An 18429-nucleotide genomic window follows, 5' to 3' on the forward strand; every position below is an offset into this window, starting at 1 on the left:
CACATTATCATTCCACTGTGGCAACCACGCAGTCAATATTGGACATTTAATATATGCATCCTTTTATGATTATCATCTTTTAAAATAGGTGTTTTATTAGGGATCTTTAAATGTCTATTTATTTTGAAAGAGAGAGAGAGACAGAGAGACGAGAGAGAGAGAGAGAGAGAGAGAACCAGTGGGGGAGTGGCAGAGAGAGATGGAGAGAGAGAATCCCAAGTAGACACAGGGCTTGGTCTCAAGAACCCAGATCAGGACCTGAGCTGAAATCGAGTCAATTGCTTAATGGGCTGAGCTGCTCCGGCGCCCTGGGGTTGAATTTATACAACTATCTTCAGTGTCTTGCATTGTGATCTGCACAGAGTTGGTGCTTAATAATCAGAGTCTGAGAGTCTCAGTGAGTTAAGTAGATTAAGATCAGAGTTATCTTTTTCTCTAGCTTTATTGAGGTGTAATTGAAGAAAATTGTAGTAATCTAAAGTATACAATGTGATGATTTGATGATCTGATATGTGTGTACTTGTGAAATGCTTCTCACAATAAGTTAATTAATATCCATCAACTCACCTAATTACCTTTTTTTTTTTTTTTTGGTTAGAATGCTTGAGACCTACTCTTAGAAAATTTAATTTATACAATACAGTATTATTAACTATAGTCACCATGATTGTACATTAGATCCTGAGAGCTTATTTTAACTGGAATTTGTATATCCTTTAACCAACTTCCCCATTTCTCCCACTCCGCAGACCCTGGTAATCACCATTTTACTATCTGTTTCTAAGAGAGCAGCTTTTTTGTTGTTGTTGTTTAGAGTTCTTGTATAAGTGATACCATGCAGTATTTGTCTTTCTCTGTCTTGCTTGTTCTACTTAGCATAATGCCCTCTGACTAAATCCATGTTATTACAAATGGAAAGATTTCTTTATTTTGTATGGCTGAAGAATATCCCATTGTGTCTATAGCTAAATCTATATTTATATTTCACATTTTCTTTATTCATTAAATCTTCAATGGACACTTCGTTGTTCCCATATTTTGACTACTGTGAATAATGCTGCAATGAACATGTGAATACAGATATCTTTTTTTTTTCTTTTTTTTAATGCTTATTTACTTATTTTGAGAGAGAGAGGGACAGAGAGAGGGAGAGAGAGAATCCCAAGGAGGCTCTGAACTGTCATCACAAAGCCGGATACAGGGCTCAATCTCATGAATGGTGAGATTATGACTTGAGCTGAAATCAAGAGTCAGACGCTTAATTGACGGAGCTACTGAGGCACCCTCAGATATCTTTTCAAGATACTAATTTTATTTCCTTTGGATATTTAACCCAAAGTGGGATTACATGATTGGATCGTATGTTTACTCTCAGAATGATTTTTTTAAGTATATAATGGCAAAAGCACTGGCAACAAATGCTAAAATAAACAAGTGGGATTATATCAAACTAAAAAGCTCCTGCACAGAAAGGAAACAATGAAATGAGAAGGCAATCTATGGAATGGGAGAATATATTTGCAAACCATACATGTGATAAAGAGTTAAAATCCAAAATATATATAGAACTCATACAACTCAATAGGCAAACAAAATAAAACCGAAGCCAAAAACAAATAACAAAACTAAATAGCCCCATTAAAAATGAGTAAAGGGTGGAGTGGACATTTTCCCAAGGAAGATATACAGATGGCCAACAGACACATGAAAACCTTCTAAATGTCACTAGTCATTAGGGCCATGCAAATCCAAAACACAATGAGATATCACCTCACACCTATTAGAAGGCTATTTTAAAAAAGACAAGAGATGCAGGTATCTGTTACTTGAGATACTTGTGAGGTGTGAAGTGTGGAAAAAAGGGAACCTTGTGCACTCTTGGTGGGAATGTAAATTGGTGAGGTCACTATGTAAAACACTCTGGAGGTTCCTCAAAAAATTAAAAGTAGACCTAGCATATGATCCATCAATCCCATTTCTGAATATAAATCCAGAGAAAACAAAAATCACTATTTCAGGGAAATCTGTGCTCCCGTGTTCATTGCAGCATTATTCATAATAGTCAAGATATAGAAATCACCTCAGAATTAGATTTTAAAGACCCATTTGTAATGTTTTCAAATAATAAAAATTCTGAAGAATAAATTTAACAGATACTTGCACTAAAAATGACCAAATGAGCAAAATTAAAGAATCATGAAATCCACGTAAAGATATATCATATTCATGTACTGAAAAGCACAGCATTGTTAAGATGCCAATTTTCTACAAATTGAGCTACAGATTTAATACAAGAAAAATCATTTTCCCCAAAAAATATTTAGTAGAAGCTGAAAATCTGCTTTTAAATTGTATGTGAAAAGGGAAGAGCTTATTATATACAAAGCAATCTTAGAAAAGAAGAGCAAAATTTGACTTCAAGATGTACTAAAAAGATACAATAATTAAGAAAGTTTGGTACTGGTATTACCAGTATAATACTTATTATGAGTAAGTAGATACATGAAACATAGGAGCAAGCCATGAAATACACCTAAACTAAAATGGCTATTTGATTTTTGATGAGGGCACCATAACCATCCAGTAGGGAAAGGAAAAGTTGCTATAAATGATCTTGGAAGAACTGGCTACCTATGAACAAAACCCACACCTCTATTTCTACCTCACATCTGAAACAGCAGCTAACTTCTAATAGATTGTGAGCCTAAATTTGAGAGAAAAAGCATAAAGATTATAGAGAAAAAGTCGACTAATTTCTTTGTGATTTGGTAATAAGCAATATTTCTTTAAAGAGGTCACTGAATAGGGTAGCTGCATGGCTCAGTCAGTTAAGTGTCCAAGTCTCGATCTCAGTTAAGGTCATGAGCTCACGATTTGTGAGTTCAAGCCGTCATTGGGCTCTTCACTGATGACATAGAGCCTGCTTGGCATTCTGCCCCTAATCTGATTGTGCTCTCTCTTTCTCAAAATAAATAAACTTAAAAAAGAACCCAAAATTAAAATAAAATATATAGAGGTCACTGAAAACAATAAACAGGAAAAAAATAATCAATCTCCTTCAAACTTAGAAATGTCTCCTCATCAAGAGACATCAATAATAAAATAAAATCATTTGGGGTATATTAAAAATTATTATAATTAAATAATAAAATAAGTGAAAATGTAGTAAAAATTAGGCAAATGATTTGAACAATCAGCTCAAGAAAGAAGGTATAAACATGGACAATAAGCACCTGGAAAAGTGTTCAGTATTATTATTTATGGTGGAAATTTAGGTAGAACCATAATGAGATATTGCTACACACCTCTCAGGGTACCTGTCAGATGGACGAAATATAAAAATCTAATAACACCAAAGTGGAACAACTGATACTTTTATCCATTGTTGGTGGACATATTTAAAAAAATACAACTACTTTATAAAAAGTTCAGTCACTTTCATACAGAATTAAAGATATACCTAGCCTATGACTAGAAATTCAAATATTAAGTATTTATCCAAGAGAAATGAAAATATGTATTCACAAAAGAAGCCTTATACAAAAATGATCATTGCAGCAAAAAATTTTAAATCCCCTAAATTGGAACTAATAAAGGGTGAGAAAATGGTGGTATATTCACAGAAGGAAGCATAACTGACATGATGAAGGTACAGACTACTGATTATATGTAACAACATGGATGGATCTAATCTTTGTTTTTAATGTTTACTTTATTTTTGAGAGAGAGAGAGAGGAGAGAGAGAATCCCAAGCAGGCTCCACATTATCAGTGCGGAGTTGGACATGGGGCTCAAACTCACAAACCTGTGAGATCATGACCTGAGCCAAAACCAAGAGTCAGATGCTTAACTGACTGAACACCCAGGTGCTCCTGGATGAATCTAATCTAATTTATCAAAGTGGAACAAACCATACACACAAGAGTGCATATTCTCTTTGTTCCTTATTTTTTTCTGAAGCTCTAGGACAGTCAAATGAAATCTATGGTTAAAAAAGAGAGTGATATGGTTACATTGGGCACAAGATGGTGGGAAGTAACTGGGGAGTAACAATGGAGAACTTTCCTGGATGGTAGTAATACTGTATCTTGACAGGCATTTTGTTTACATGGGTATATGCATTTCAAAAAACTAAGCAAATACACTAAGATCTGTGCATTTCAATGTATATAAATTTTGCATAGAATTGATAAATAAATACTGAACATTAGGTAACAATAAACATACTGAAGTATTTATGGAAAGTATACAGAAGCCTACAACTTATATTAAAACAAACAAACAAACAAACATTGCCTTTGACTTCATACCATACACGTAAAAATAGAGCATCCACAGAATGGAAGAAAATATTTGGAAAGCATATATCTGATAAAGGATGTACATTTAGAACAAATTGTGGAACTTCTAAAAGTCAGCAACAGAAAAACAACAACCAATTTAAAAATGAGCCAAGAATTTGAATAGTCATTTTTTCAAAGAAAATATACAAGTGGCCCATAAATCCAAGAAAAGATGCTCAAAATCACTAATCATTAAGTAAAAGCAAATTAAAAACACAATGAAATAGCATACACACACACACACACACACACACACATAAAAAAGCTTGTATGCAAACATTCATGCATCATCATTTGTAATAGGAACATTTGAAACAATGTTAATGTTCATCAATAGTGCATTAATATACACATTTTTATACAGACCTAAAATGGAATAATAGCATTCTGCTATAAAAATGAACTATTGATTCAAAAAACTACATGGATGAATTTCAAAAGCATTATGTGCAGTGAATGCAACCAAGCAAAAATACACACATACTATGATTCCATTTATATAAAGTTTCAGGAAATTCAAGCTAATGTATAATGGCAGAAATCAAATAATTGCTTGCCTGTTGACATGAGTGGATGTAGACATAAGTTACAATAGAGCAAAAGAAAAATTGGGGGATGACAGAAGTGTTTATTTATTTGATTATTTTCATGGTTTCAAATTTTGTGTGCATTTGTGTGTGTGTGTGTGTACACATATATAAGTAAAGATTGATAAAATAGCACACTTTTAATATGTATAGCTTATTGTGCTTCAATTATACATAGAAGAGATATTTTAAAAGACATTGTTAATAAATTAAAAAGGCAAGTCAGATACTGGATGAAATTATTTGTAAAGCATGTATCTCAACTACAAATCATTTCTGGAATATATATATAAACTCTTAAAATTCAATAACAACAACCAAAGAAGACAAACATTCAATAAAAAAATAGGTAAACATTTGAACAGACACTTCTGCAAAAGAGTTGCAAAGCTGAGAAACTAGTCCAGAAAAAGATGCACACCTTAGTTACCAAGGAAATGCAAATGAATTCTCCAATAAGATATCCCAGCACGTATTAAAAAGACTAAACGTAAAAGGACTGACAATGCCAAGTATTAGTGTGGATGTGGAACAAGTAGAACCATCATATATAACTGATTGAAAATCAGTTTAGGATTTTACTAGAAAGTTAAAAATATGCTTCCCATCGGACCCATCTATTCTACTCCTTTGTATTTTTCCAAGATGACACATGTCTACACAAAGGCTTGTATGCAAATATTCATAGCAGCTTTATTCTTAGTAGTAAAAAATGGGAAAAACATCAATCCTCTGGGAACAATAGTAAACATATTTTGGTATAACCATCAATTTATAACTTGGTAAAGACATTGTGTTTTACTCAATGGAGTAATACTCAACAATAAAAAAGGCTGCAACAATGTGAATGAATCTCAAAAGCTTTATATTAAGTGAAAGAAGCCAGACACAATAGGTTACATATTATATTATCCCATTTATATGAAATCTGAGGAAAGCCGATACTAATAGAAACCAGATTAGTGGCTTCCTGAAGCTGGGATGTGGGAATGTGGTTGAATTTAAAGGGGGATAATGAAATTTTTTGTAGTTACAGAAATGTTACTTATCTTTTGTGGTAGTGGTGATTACTTGACTGTATGTATTTGTAAAATCTATTTAATTATACACTTAAACTGGGGCATCTGGATGACTCAGTCAATTGAGTGTCCGACTTTTGATTTTGGCTTAGGTCATGATCCAGGGTTGTGGGATTGAGCCCCACATCAGGCTCCATGCTGAGAGTGTAGTTTGCTTAAGATTCTCTCTCTCCCTCTGCCCCTCTCCCCAACTTGTGTGCTCTATCTTTCTAAAATAAAAAAATAAATAAACTAAATTTAAAAAAAGAAAATAAATTGTACACTTAAAATGTAAAAAAAAAACTTATATAAAGTATAACTCAATATAACTGATCAAAATGAAAACAAAATATTACAAAATAATGAAGTTGAATTGGCACAGCATTGTCATCAGTACATATTTAGAGTTTTCTCCAGGTCTAGCTACATCTTCTTGTCATACTATTCAGAAGAGATTTGGACATCACATTGAATTATTAAATCAATGACCTGTGATGATGCGGCAGGACCAGCAGGAAGTGGCTAGCATGAGGGAGGCCTTGGGAAAACACATAGACCCCAGAAGATTGAATGTAAGCTCCATGATTATTTAGGAGCCTGCAACATAAGTAAAGTTGTTAGAAGTCCAGGTGTTAAGAGCATACTGGCACATCCCTTATAAATTGGGAAGATTTCCTGAATCGTTCATCCCATGCCACGAGAGAAGCAAAAATCCATGGTAGGCACACGTAAGTTCCCAAAGCATATATATGCCATATGTAGGAATTATGTTCCAGCCCCTATATTAATTGACACTGAAAGAATTTTGCATCAGGGCCAGGCAGAAGTGAAAAGAGTCTTGTCATCCAACCCAGGTGGTCCAATAAAGCTCCCATATGTCTAATCTAACTTGGCACCTGCTTCTCAGAAACACCCTAAACTAATAGGGCATGACTCCTCCCTCTCACAGGAAATCTTTGCGCCGGGACTTACTATTGGGTTGGTTGAAACGTTGTCGGGTCTATATTTGAGTTGGAGACTCTCCCTGCCCAACTTTGCTTTATTTCCTTTTTCCTTTGCAAGCTCCAGATCTGCACTATAGTCCTCTGCAATCCTCTGACCCACCCAACCCTTTGTATTCCATGGGTTTTACCTCCAAGTAGAGGTTTTGCACTCCTAACTCTGTCTCAGCATCTGCTTACTGGAATATCAGAGCTGCAAAACATGTCCATACCAGATTTATGCATGACTGCTCATAGCAGTTTCTGCCATAATAACTCCAAAATGGAAACAGTTCCATCTCTTTTATTGTTGAAAAGGTAAACAAAAGTAGAATATTGGCATGGTGGAATACCACTCAGTGATGAATTTCATATACACAGTAACGTGGATAAATTTCAAGCATATTATGCTGATTGAAAGAAGCTGACCAAAATGCATACTGTATGATTCCATTTATATGACTTTCGATAAAAGAAAAAAATGTAATCTGGGGCACCTGGGTGACTCAGTAGGTTAAGCATCAACCTCTTGGTTTTGGCTCAGGTCATGATCTCACTGTTGGTGAATTTGAGCCCAGCATCAGTCTCTGTGCTGACAGCAGGACCCTGCTTGGGATTCTCTCTATCTCTCCCTCTCTCTGCCCCTACCTGCTCTCACCTTCTCTCACTGTCTCTCTCCCTTTCTCAAAATAAATAAATAAGTTTAAAAATATATATATATAATCCATTGGGCAGATGCTCTGTGGCTGCATGAAACCAGGCATAGAGTAGGGATTAACTGGGAACTTTCTGAAGTAACGGAAATATTTTATCAATTATGGTGATGGATATATGAGTGCCTGTATATTTTAAAAATTCATTAAAACGTTCACTTAGGACGTTTTATGATATGTAAATCATACTTAAATAACTTCTTTTTTTTTTTTTTTGGTAAAGAGTGTATGTCAAGGCAGTTTGTAGTTCACAATGGCAAATAAAACCATGCATGTATGCATACATATGGTTGACCCTTGAGCAACACAGTCTGGAACTGCATGTATCCACTTATACGTGGATTTTTATTTTATAAATACAGTACAGTACTATAAATGTTTTTTTATTCCTTATGATTTTAACAACATTTTCTTTTTTATTGTGAGAATTCAATATATACAAAATATGTGTTAATTGATTGCTTGTGTTATGGGTAAGTCTTCTAGTCCACAGTAGGCTCTTATTGGTTAAGATTTTGGTGGGCTCAAAAGCTGTATGCGGATTTTTGGCTGTGTGGAGGGTGGGTGCTTCTTATGTTGATACGCAAAAGAGAGAAAGTCTTTATCCTCAGAACCTATACTTTCATGACAAATAGAGTTCTAGAGGTGTCATTTAAAGTGGGATGTTTATGGAAAGACACTCTGAGAAGAAATATTGGAAAAATTCATGACTTTGGCTCAGGTCACGATCTCATCACAGTTTGTGAGTTCGAGTCCCGTATCTGGCTCTCTGCTGTCAGTGCAGAAATCCTCTTTCCCCCTCTCTCTCAGCCCCACCCCCACTAACATTCTCTCTCAAAAATAAATAAACAGTTAAAAATATATATTTTAAAAGGGGGCTCCATCTCTTATTAAAATAGTATTAAATAATATAAATAATATATAAATAAATATAATTCATATATAAAATAAATACAATTAAATAATTAAAAATTATTAAATAATTAAAAATTATTAAACATAAAAAATATGTTATCAAAATAAAATATACAAAAATAAAAGAATTTCAAATTCTTGTTCAAAAGATATGCGATTCAAGAAGTCTCTGTTACTGGAAATTATTAGGATTTTTATGGCTTTGGTGATCTAGAATATTAGCTATCAGCAAGCATTTCTAATTACCTCTATATAGGATTAAATGAATACAAATCTCACTATAAAGCTCTACTAATTACTACATAAGCTTCCTTGTTGTATTTGCCACTCAGTTTCTCAAGAACCATTAGCTATCAAATCCAGTGATTAAACAAGAAACATCTAAATAGCCAATATCTCTAACAGGTATTATAGCAGCCTTAAAAACCTGAGGTTTATTGATTTTACTCAAATATGATGGCTATCGGAAGCTTCATTAATTCTTGAAAGGCCAGGGGAAAAAAATGTATTATTGCTTTAGGTACACAAGAGCTGAAAGTGTTCAAATACCAGTGAGCTTCAGAATATATATCAAGATAAAAATCAATGTCTTTCAGGTTAATCTTCATTATACATTTACAGTGGTGAGTGGTTTTCTAAGTGTGCCCCAAACCTTCCAATTCAGACTAAAAAGCGTTACTTTCGGTCTGGTCAACTCTCTCATAAGAGTTAAATCACACAGTGTATTGAATTTAGCTCTGAAATGAGAACACCGAAATTGATTAGAGGGTTGCCTTATCAGGAAAGATTAAAGGGAATACATATTTATAGCTCAGCTGAAGGGGGAATAGGTTAATTTGTACACATATTTGAATAGAGCAAATGTCAAAGTAAAAGAGGAATTATTTATTTTGGTATGAGGTATTAGACAGCTGAGAGTGTTGAGATGAAATATAGAAAAAGGGATATTTGGTGAAATTTGAACTGTAAGATATACACAGTCTTTGTAGGAAAGTAGTAAAACTAGAATGGACTGATTTAGTTCTAAGACATGTGCTAAACTTTACTCAATGAGTGGTGGAAACTGGATGTTTTATGCTTTCATTGCTACTGTTTTTACAACAATTTTGTGTGTATATATGCGTGGAGAGGTGGAGGTCTTTGAATAATCTCTGAGGATCTGTTCATTTTAGATTTTAAGTAAGATGCATCCACCAAAAAAAATAACATTAAGTAATATATGGATGGTCTATGATATGTCATTTGAATTGTAATAAAACCGCATTAATTAAGCTGTATTAAATACTTCAGTGTAAATAATTCCAATATTTGGATTCAAATGAATTTCACTCCGCATTCCTTAAAAGAGAAAAAAACAGACAAAAAATAATGACACAACAGCAAACAACAAAAGCAATAATGACAACAATAGAAAAAATTATTTTAATTCCCTTATGCACAGGAGAGAACTAAGAGTGTAAAGTATGAATTAATTGCACCTTCATTAGACTCAGTTCATGGCCCTACCACAGAATAAGCCACGCTGCACTCTGTGTAAGTCTTGTGTTAAAAACAACTTTTAGGATGGGGTGCCTGGGTGGTTCAGTCAGTTCGGTCTGCCTCTTGATTTTGGCTCAGGTCATGATCTCAGGATCATGAAATCAAGCCCTGCCCTGGGTGTGGAGCCTGCTTAAGTTTCTCTGCCTCACTCTCTCTCTCCTCTCCCCACTCATGCTCTCTAGAGTGTTCTCTGTAAAAAAATTTTAAAAAATAATAAAAATAGCAAAAATAACTTTTTATATAATGCAGTCTAAATACAACCTAAGGGTTGTATCTGGTACTTGACTGAAGAAAGAGAGATCTCTTTCTATGATGGAAGAATGGAGGATACATTGGTCATTCAGACATGCATAAGGAATTCGCTAGGGTGATTTTGATCTATAGAGAATAATGCCCTAAGTATTGACTTCACGACTTAAATCCTGTATGAGATGCAACTCCACTGTATTCAAATTAGCTCCTTTGATTCTCACACCATTATGCAGACACTTTCATTGACTCTTAGGAAAAGGAAATGAATAAATACAGAACTAATGTAACTTGCCCAAGACCAAATTAGTAATCCAGGAAGTGGCAGAGACCTACCTTATCCAACAAACTGAAACATATCTGACGTTCAAGTCTGTGCTTTCCCCCGCCGCCCCAGCCTATGCTCTTATCCACTTTCCTGCAGTTCAACATTGTGATTTTCAAACTATAGTGTGCATCAATATCATCTACAGGCAGTGGTATAAATCACTTCCCAGCTCTGGACCCAGCCATGTTACATTTGCATCTTGAAATTGACTGTGGTGGGAGTATTTATACCACAGAAATAGACAAATACTATAAATCAGGGTCTTTCTTCTTTTCTTAAAGAAAGATTTCTGGGGCCCACCACAAAGTTTCTGACTCAGTAGGTCTTAAATTGGTTCCAATAATTTGCATTTCTCAGAATTTTTCAGGTGATGTTGTTGCTAATGATCTGGGACCAAATTTTGAGAACCGCTAATACAATTAATTTTTTAATCCATATATTGATAGGTTTATTTAAAAGGCCAAATAATATATTAAGGCACTATGAATTCATAAAATCATATTTATCTTTGTTTTTAATTGAATACTGAATGATGTTAATTTAATCTTTCACCACATTTTAGGAGACTACAGACAACGTTAAAAAGTAAAAGGGAAAAATATAAACTTTCATTAATGGTATGGGGAAAAATAAACTATAGCTTTATTAGGTGATTAGGTTGAAATACATATTTTTTTTATTTTATTAGTTAGGTGATATATACAGTCTCTTTTTTAATGTAATGATTTTTATGAATTTAAATTGGACTAAGCATTTACTTAATACTAGAACAAGTTAACCTATATCTTTCTGTAGGCTGGAAAAAAAAAGAGCAAGTTAGTACCTGAACTTACACACTATTTGTTAAGAGTTATAAGAGAAATAAAGTTAACATGTAGTCTCAGAAGTTTTAATTACATTCTTGAGTTTATCCATAAGCTTATTTGTTTCAATTTTTATTTTCCCAAATTTCAGTGATTCATTCTCATACAATAATCTCTTTAAAAAATTTTTTTTTAATGTTTATTATTTATCTTAGAGAGAGATACAGAGAGTGATAGGGGGAGGGGCAGAGAGAGAGGGAGACACAGAATCTGAAGCAGGCTCCAGGCTCTGAGCTGTCAACACAGAGCCCATCTCAGGGCTAGAACCCACAAACCGTGAAATCATAACCTGAGCCAAAGTCAGACGCTCAACCAACCGAGCCACGCAGGCGCCCTCCCATACAATATTCTTAAGTATGTCCTTAAAATTATTTATCTCTGAATTATTTATCTCAAAATTTTTCATCTACACCAAAAGTCAAAAGAGGGGAAATCTAGTGGTGTGAAAAATAATAAAAAAATAACTAAATATAAAATAATTGAGTAAATTTATGAGTATATTTAAAGAATCGTAAAATTTATAATGGTCATTAAAATTCTGGGTCAATTAGGGTGTCTGTGTGGCTCAGTCAGCTAAGCATCTGAGTTCGGCTCAGGTCATGACCTCATGGTTCATGGGTTTAAGCCCTGCATCAGGCTCTCTGCTGACAGCTCAGAGTCTGGGGCCTGCTTTGGATTCTGTCTCTTGCTCTCTTCCTGCCCCTCCCCATTCATGTTCTGTGTCTCAAAAATGAATAAATTCTACAAAACATTTTGAAAAAAAAATTCTGTGTCAATTTTTTTGTTTTTACTATCACTCAATCCTTTATGAAATAACAATGTATTGAACACAATCTGGAAGCACCTTAATTTAAGTAAGTAACTGTTTTAAAAAAGATTTTTTATTTTTAATCTCTGCATGCAATGTGAGGCTCAAACGTACAACCCCAAGATCAAGAGTCTCATGCTCCATTGACTGAGCCAGCCAAGAGCTCCTAAATGAGTGACTTTTTAAGAAAACATTTGCAAATTGTAAAATTTATAAAATGAAACTTACATTAAATTAAAAATTATACATAGAAACTCTATTGGGCATTGTCAGCTAGGTTAAGATGTACACAGGATGCTTGGTTCTCTAGATAGATCGATAAATAGATCGATAGATAGATCGATAGATGATAGATAGATGATAGATAGATAAAAATAGATAAATAGATGACAGATGATAGAGTGATATAAAGATAAAGATAGAGGGGCCTGGGTGGCTCAGTCCTTTGAGTGTCCAACTTCAGATCATGCTCTCAGGGTTTGTGAGTTTGAGTTCCACATCAGGCTTGCTACGGTCAGCATGGAGCCTACTTTGGATCCTCTGTCTCCCTCTCTCTCTGCCCCTCCTCTGCTCACATTCTCTGTGGAAAGGAAGGCAGACTCCTTGCTTTCTTGCTCCAAATCTCTTCATTGCTGGCTGCTGTGAAAGAAGTATGTTTTGAGCAGGCAGAAATTGACAGGAATACATAAGCTGTTTTGGCAAACATATTTGCATTTGGCCTTTTCCAGCTGATGCACCAAGATGATGAAAGCCCCAAATAAATTAACAATCTTTTTTTTTAATTTCCCTCCTTAAAGTCAATGAAAATATAGGGCAAATTGAAAAAAGATTCAAAAATGAAAAGAAACAACGAGAAAAAGGGATAGCTAGAAGAATGAGAAAAAAAACATTAAAGCAAATTAATTTCCACCTGATATGCTGGAAAAATAATTTAACCCTTGTTTATTCAATGCTTACTATATGTTGGGCATTGAGCTGACAATTCAAATACACAGTTCTTGTTCTAATGAAGAGTCTAAGTCACATTAACAAGCACTTATGATGTTATGAATCCTGTATTAATTGTATGAACAAAAAACTAGAAGCACATAGAACCCGGTTAGTCCCTACTCTCCTCTGCTTTGCTGTGTATCTTTCATTGAGCAAGACATTTCTTTCTTTTTTTTTCCTAGTTTTTAATGTTTATTGAAGATTCTTGTCCAAATTTGTCTATATCATGATGATTACAAACTTTCAACTCTATGGCTCCTTCTAGTGCATTTTGGAAGGGGGAAAAAGTCTCATAATCTCAAAATTCATAATAAAACAATGTTGGAAACGGCCATGAAACACAAGACAAGTGAAAAACACATCTTTTCTTTTCTTTTTAATCTTTTTTAAAAAAATGTTTATTTTTGTGGGAAATAGAGCGTGAGTAGGGGAAGGGCAGAGAGAGAGAGAGAGAGAGAAAGAGAGAGAGACAGAATCTGAAGCAGGCTCCAGCCTCTGAGCTGTCAGCACAGAGCCCGAGGCGGTCTTGAAGCCACAAGTTGCGAGATCATGACCTGAGCCGAAGTTGGATGCTGAAGCGACTAAGCCACCCAGATACCTCAAAACACATCTTTTCTAAGAGTCACAGAACTATGAATTCAGGAAGTATACAAAAAAGTAAAAATGAAGCCAACTTATCAAATTCTATGCTTTAAATGCATAGCTTTTTGTGTTGATCACATCTCATTTGAGTGGTTTAAAAAAACAAAAGAATCATGCCAAAGAAAATCATTGTTCTGGCTTAATTCTGAGTTAAGAATATTAACAATAATCTGCCCACAAGGCATGTGGTCTGCTATAAACAATAGATGATTTTATATATACATTTAAAAACCAAATACATAATATATTTCTGATTCAGAAGTAATCTTAAACATTTTTAAGTAGCAGAAACATACATAACAGTTACAAGTGGAAATAATACAGGCAAAGTGCCCTGTGTTTTTATCCCAGAGACACAGCACAGCAGTCTCAGGTTCTTAAGAAAACATCAAAAAATGTTGTTTTTTATATTAACAGTATGTTTTTGGGAGTGGGGAAAGAATAACCGCTTTCCCTTTGGTTTAAAATACTCAACAGTTTAAGGGTGTCTGGATGGCTCAATTGGTTAAGCATCTGACTCCTGATTTTGGCTCAGGTTATGGTCTCATGATTCGTCGGATCAAGCCCCACGTAGGAGTCCACACTGACAGCTGGGAGCCTGCTTGGGATTTTCTCTCTCCTCTCTCTCTCTCTCTCTCTCTCTAAATAAAGTAAAACATTAACAAAATACTCAACAGCTTGAAGTCAGGAAACTGAGAAGGTAGCCGCCTCCCAAGAGAATCCCAAGAGAAGGGAGAGCCAGCATGGAAACACAGCTGTTTTCCACTTCACCCCTGCCATGATGGTGGCAGCTCAGGCTCCCACTTCAATTTCAGAAGGGTAAACATTTGGTAGTATGAATGACCTTTTATTTTTATTAACTGGAATGAATGGTAATTGCTGTAATGCTTTTCCAATTTCAAACATAAGAACCTCTGTATCCCAACCCACGAAGCCTCAGGCCTTGTTGACGTTCTGAGGATAACACCTGTAACCCACCAGCTTGTGTGTTCTGTAAGCAGGAAGCATGGGAGGTGTGGAGCCGCCTTCCATCCAGCTGTCAGTGTACTATGGAGTTGATCATGGTTCCCTTCCCACCGTTAATTATAATCACAGCATGGGGCACCTGGGTGGCTCAATCGGTTGACACCCAACTCTTGATTTCGGCTCATGTCATGATCTCATGAACAGTGAGATCAAGCCCTACATTGGGCTCTGTGCTGACAGCAAGGAGCCCACTTAGGACTCTCTCTTTCCTCTCTCTCTACTCCTCCCTTACGCCTGCGTGCTCACTCTCAAAAATAAATAAAAATAAAAAATTATAATCACAGATGTACCTCTTTTCCTGGTATTATAATCTCATTGAGGCTTTTCATTAATACTTTATTATTCTGAACACATTTGGGGTACAGCATATTGTCCTCCAGGTGGGGGGGGGGTAGAAAATTGCAGGCCAGAAGCCAGAAGAGAGCACATACTCTCCCATTTTTCAGGCACTCAGGCTTGTCCTGCATGAAATTGCAGGTGAACCCAACCCTCTGTGTCTTCAGGCAGACTTCTCCCAATGAAACTATCTGACACCATAGGCCTCCTGTGGCTATTCCATTGTCTCCATCTTCCCAGTCCTGGTTGCAGTTCTGGACCAGGAGGTAATCACAACATCTGGGCCCAACATTGTCACAACAATGGTATGGATTCCCTTCAGGAGGCAGGCACCCCCAACCCTTAGGGGGAGCAGCCACTTCAGGGGTGTGCATTCCATCAGAAGATACCTTTTTTCCAGAACTTTCCAGGGACATTTCCCTCTTGTCTGTCTTTGGTCTTCTTTCTGACTGTGAGATTCCTGGCCTCCTTTGTGGTGATAGGAACGTTCTTATTTTGATTAGCGTAAGCATATTCACAGAGTTGCTTACGTGCATCTAATTTCCGGCCTTTGGTGCTCAGCTTTTGCTGTTGGCACCAGGCCCATAGGATGTCTCCACGAAGCAGGTTGGCTGGTGGAACTTCAGAAAGTACTGAAGGAATCAGTACCTTCTTCCAAAGTCTTACTCCTCCATTGCCTTGTGCTGTCTTTTCTGAACAGGAAGCTTTATCTTCCACAGATCTTTTTTGTTTGGTCCTATTCACTGAGATTCTTTGTAACTTTAGTTTACTAGAAGCCTGCTATTTTTCTTTGGCTTCTCCTGACACAGGTTGGGATTTGCAAGTCAGATATTCTTCCCCTGACTTCTTCATGGAGTTCTTTTATGCCCTTTGCTTTCTCCATATCCAAAGAGAAGTCAAGGGTGACAAAAAGAAAATTCTTACTTCTGAAATGTGAGCAACACATTTCTTATCCCTGTCCAACTGAATGATGACTAGAAGACAATGTAAAGCTCCCTCCATCTCTCAGTTTAGTGGAATGAGAAACTTATCTCTGTTCTGTACTCTAAGGAAGATATACAGAATAGAATAATCAAATTAAGCACCCACAGTGGTCAGCAAGAAAATAAATAGAACGGGTATACATCTGTGGGATATTCTAGGAACTCTGTTCAAATGGAGAATATATGTTTCTTCGGAATGCATTCAAACTAAACAACAATGACAACAAAAAGAACTCCTACAGTCAAGAAGTGAGAGATAAACATGTACCAAAACAAAAAAGGCAAAAAAGGACAGTTATTAACTAAGTCTCACATGAATCTTACAGAATAATGTAGGAAGAGACACAACTGACTGAATAGTCAAAAAAGGTGTCATAGAGGAGATGGATCTTTGTTCAGCTTTGACAGATTAGTATTTAGAAGGTTCTAGAGGAACAGGGGATATTTTGATGTGAAAACCATGACTGATAATGTGCACTAACTCAGAGATTGGAATATTCAGGGTTTTTTTCAGACGAGTTTGAGTAGATTGGACAAGAAGGCCCAGAAAAAGCAGCTTGCAATGAGTTAAAAATATAGATTACGTTGAAATTTTATTGAAACTATCAATATAAACTTTAAATTATTAGGAAATGTTGAGGATGTAGGAGCTGGAAGTAATGTAGTTTTGTAAAAGTGACAGCTTGGATATAAAAATGTATTATTTGTTCAGACATTCTCTTTATATTAAATTAAATATTGAATTAACCATATTTAAAAAAATCAAAGCCAGTTAAAGAGATTTAGTGTTCTATTCTGTACATGGCTATTACAGGCACAAGAGGGCTTGAGCTACAGTAGAAAATTATTTAGCATGGCTTGAAGAAAGTTCTGCCTCAAAGAAAGGAGCTGGAGTAGAAATAGTTGGAGCTGATTTTAGATCTCCAAATATATGACTTTTGTCCTTTAACATGAAAATATATATTATATATGCATAGGCTATATTTCTTCCATGTATAATGGGGATTTCCAACTTCTAAAATTAAAAGTTAGAAATGGGCCATAGATGTGCATTTAAAAAGGTAGAATTATGTACAGTAATACTGACATATAAAATTTGTTCCACTAAAATGATCTCTTGTTAAAGGCTTTGTGATAGAGATTATAAAGATGCATTTAGAAATCTTTGTTAAAGGAAAAACTAAAAATTCACAAATAACTTTCTTGGTCATATTTCAAATCTTAGTTTGTCAAAAGAACTTATTCAGCAAATTGGCCTCCAACCCTGAAAGAGCTGCCAAACTCACCATATATAATCTATAAGAAAGAAAATTATATTTTTAAAAATTACATTCCTCCTTTTCTATTCCAGGCTCAGAAGTGAAAGTATAAATAGTCTCACATATACTGATTTATTAAGATCCAGATGTGGTTTTCTTTCCAACCTGGTCGACGCTGTCCACGATTAAATGAAAAACAAACAAATTATATTAATTAGGAATGAAAACTAATTGAAGGGATACACGAGAATCTAAAAATGTAATATCGAGAGCAAATACTCGCAGAGGTTCAATTTAATTGAAGACTTAAAAGCCAAGCAATGAATCTATTCTGAGTGTTGGCTGCCCTGCTCCATCTCTACCATTACCACCTGGTCCACGCATCAGTGTTAGCATCCTCACCTGGACTATGCAGATAGCTCCCTAATGGTCTGAAGGCTGTCTTCCTTGTTCTTCTATGATCCATCTCCTACACAGCTGCCTCTCGGTGCTCCCGCCACAGGAACTTCTTTCCGTTACTGAAACATGTGAATCTCCTTTGGGTGAAGGGCCTGCTGTTCCTCTGCTGGGGGGCTCTGCTACCTGCTCATAGCCTCGGTTGCTTTTTGTCATCTGGTCTCTGCTCATAGATCACCACCTCTGCAAGTCATATTTGCATACTTAAATTGCTCCTCACCCAACTCACACTCACCTTGTTCATAATCTTCATAAGACTTAATTGTTTTCTTCGTAGACTCATTTTTATTCAGGGAAAAAAAAAACCCAAACAAAAAAGTTTTCTAACCACACACAGGAGGGGTGAGGGGAGGG

The 18429-nt window shown here is 35.5% G+C and overlaps 1 pseudogene; it reads right to left on the minus strand.

Moving 5' to 3' along the window:
* Window positions 1-15319: 15319 nt before the first annotated feature.
* Window positions 15320-18231, minus strand: LOC128311639 (developmental pluripotency-associated protein 4-like; annotated as a pseudogene).
* Between the last annotated feature and the right edge of the window lie 198 nt (window positions 18232-18429).

The sequence above is a fragment of the Acinonyx jubatus genome, chromosome D1 (genome assembly GCF_027475565.1).
Source record: "Acinonyx jubatus isolate Ajub_Pintada_27869175 chromosome D1, VMU_Ajub_asm_v1.0, whole genome shotgun sequence".
Classification (NCBI taxonomy): Eukaryota; Metazoa; Chordata; class Mammalia; order Carnivora; family Felidae; genus Acinonyx; species Acinonyx jubatus.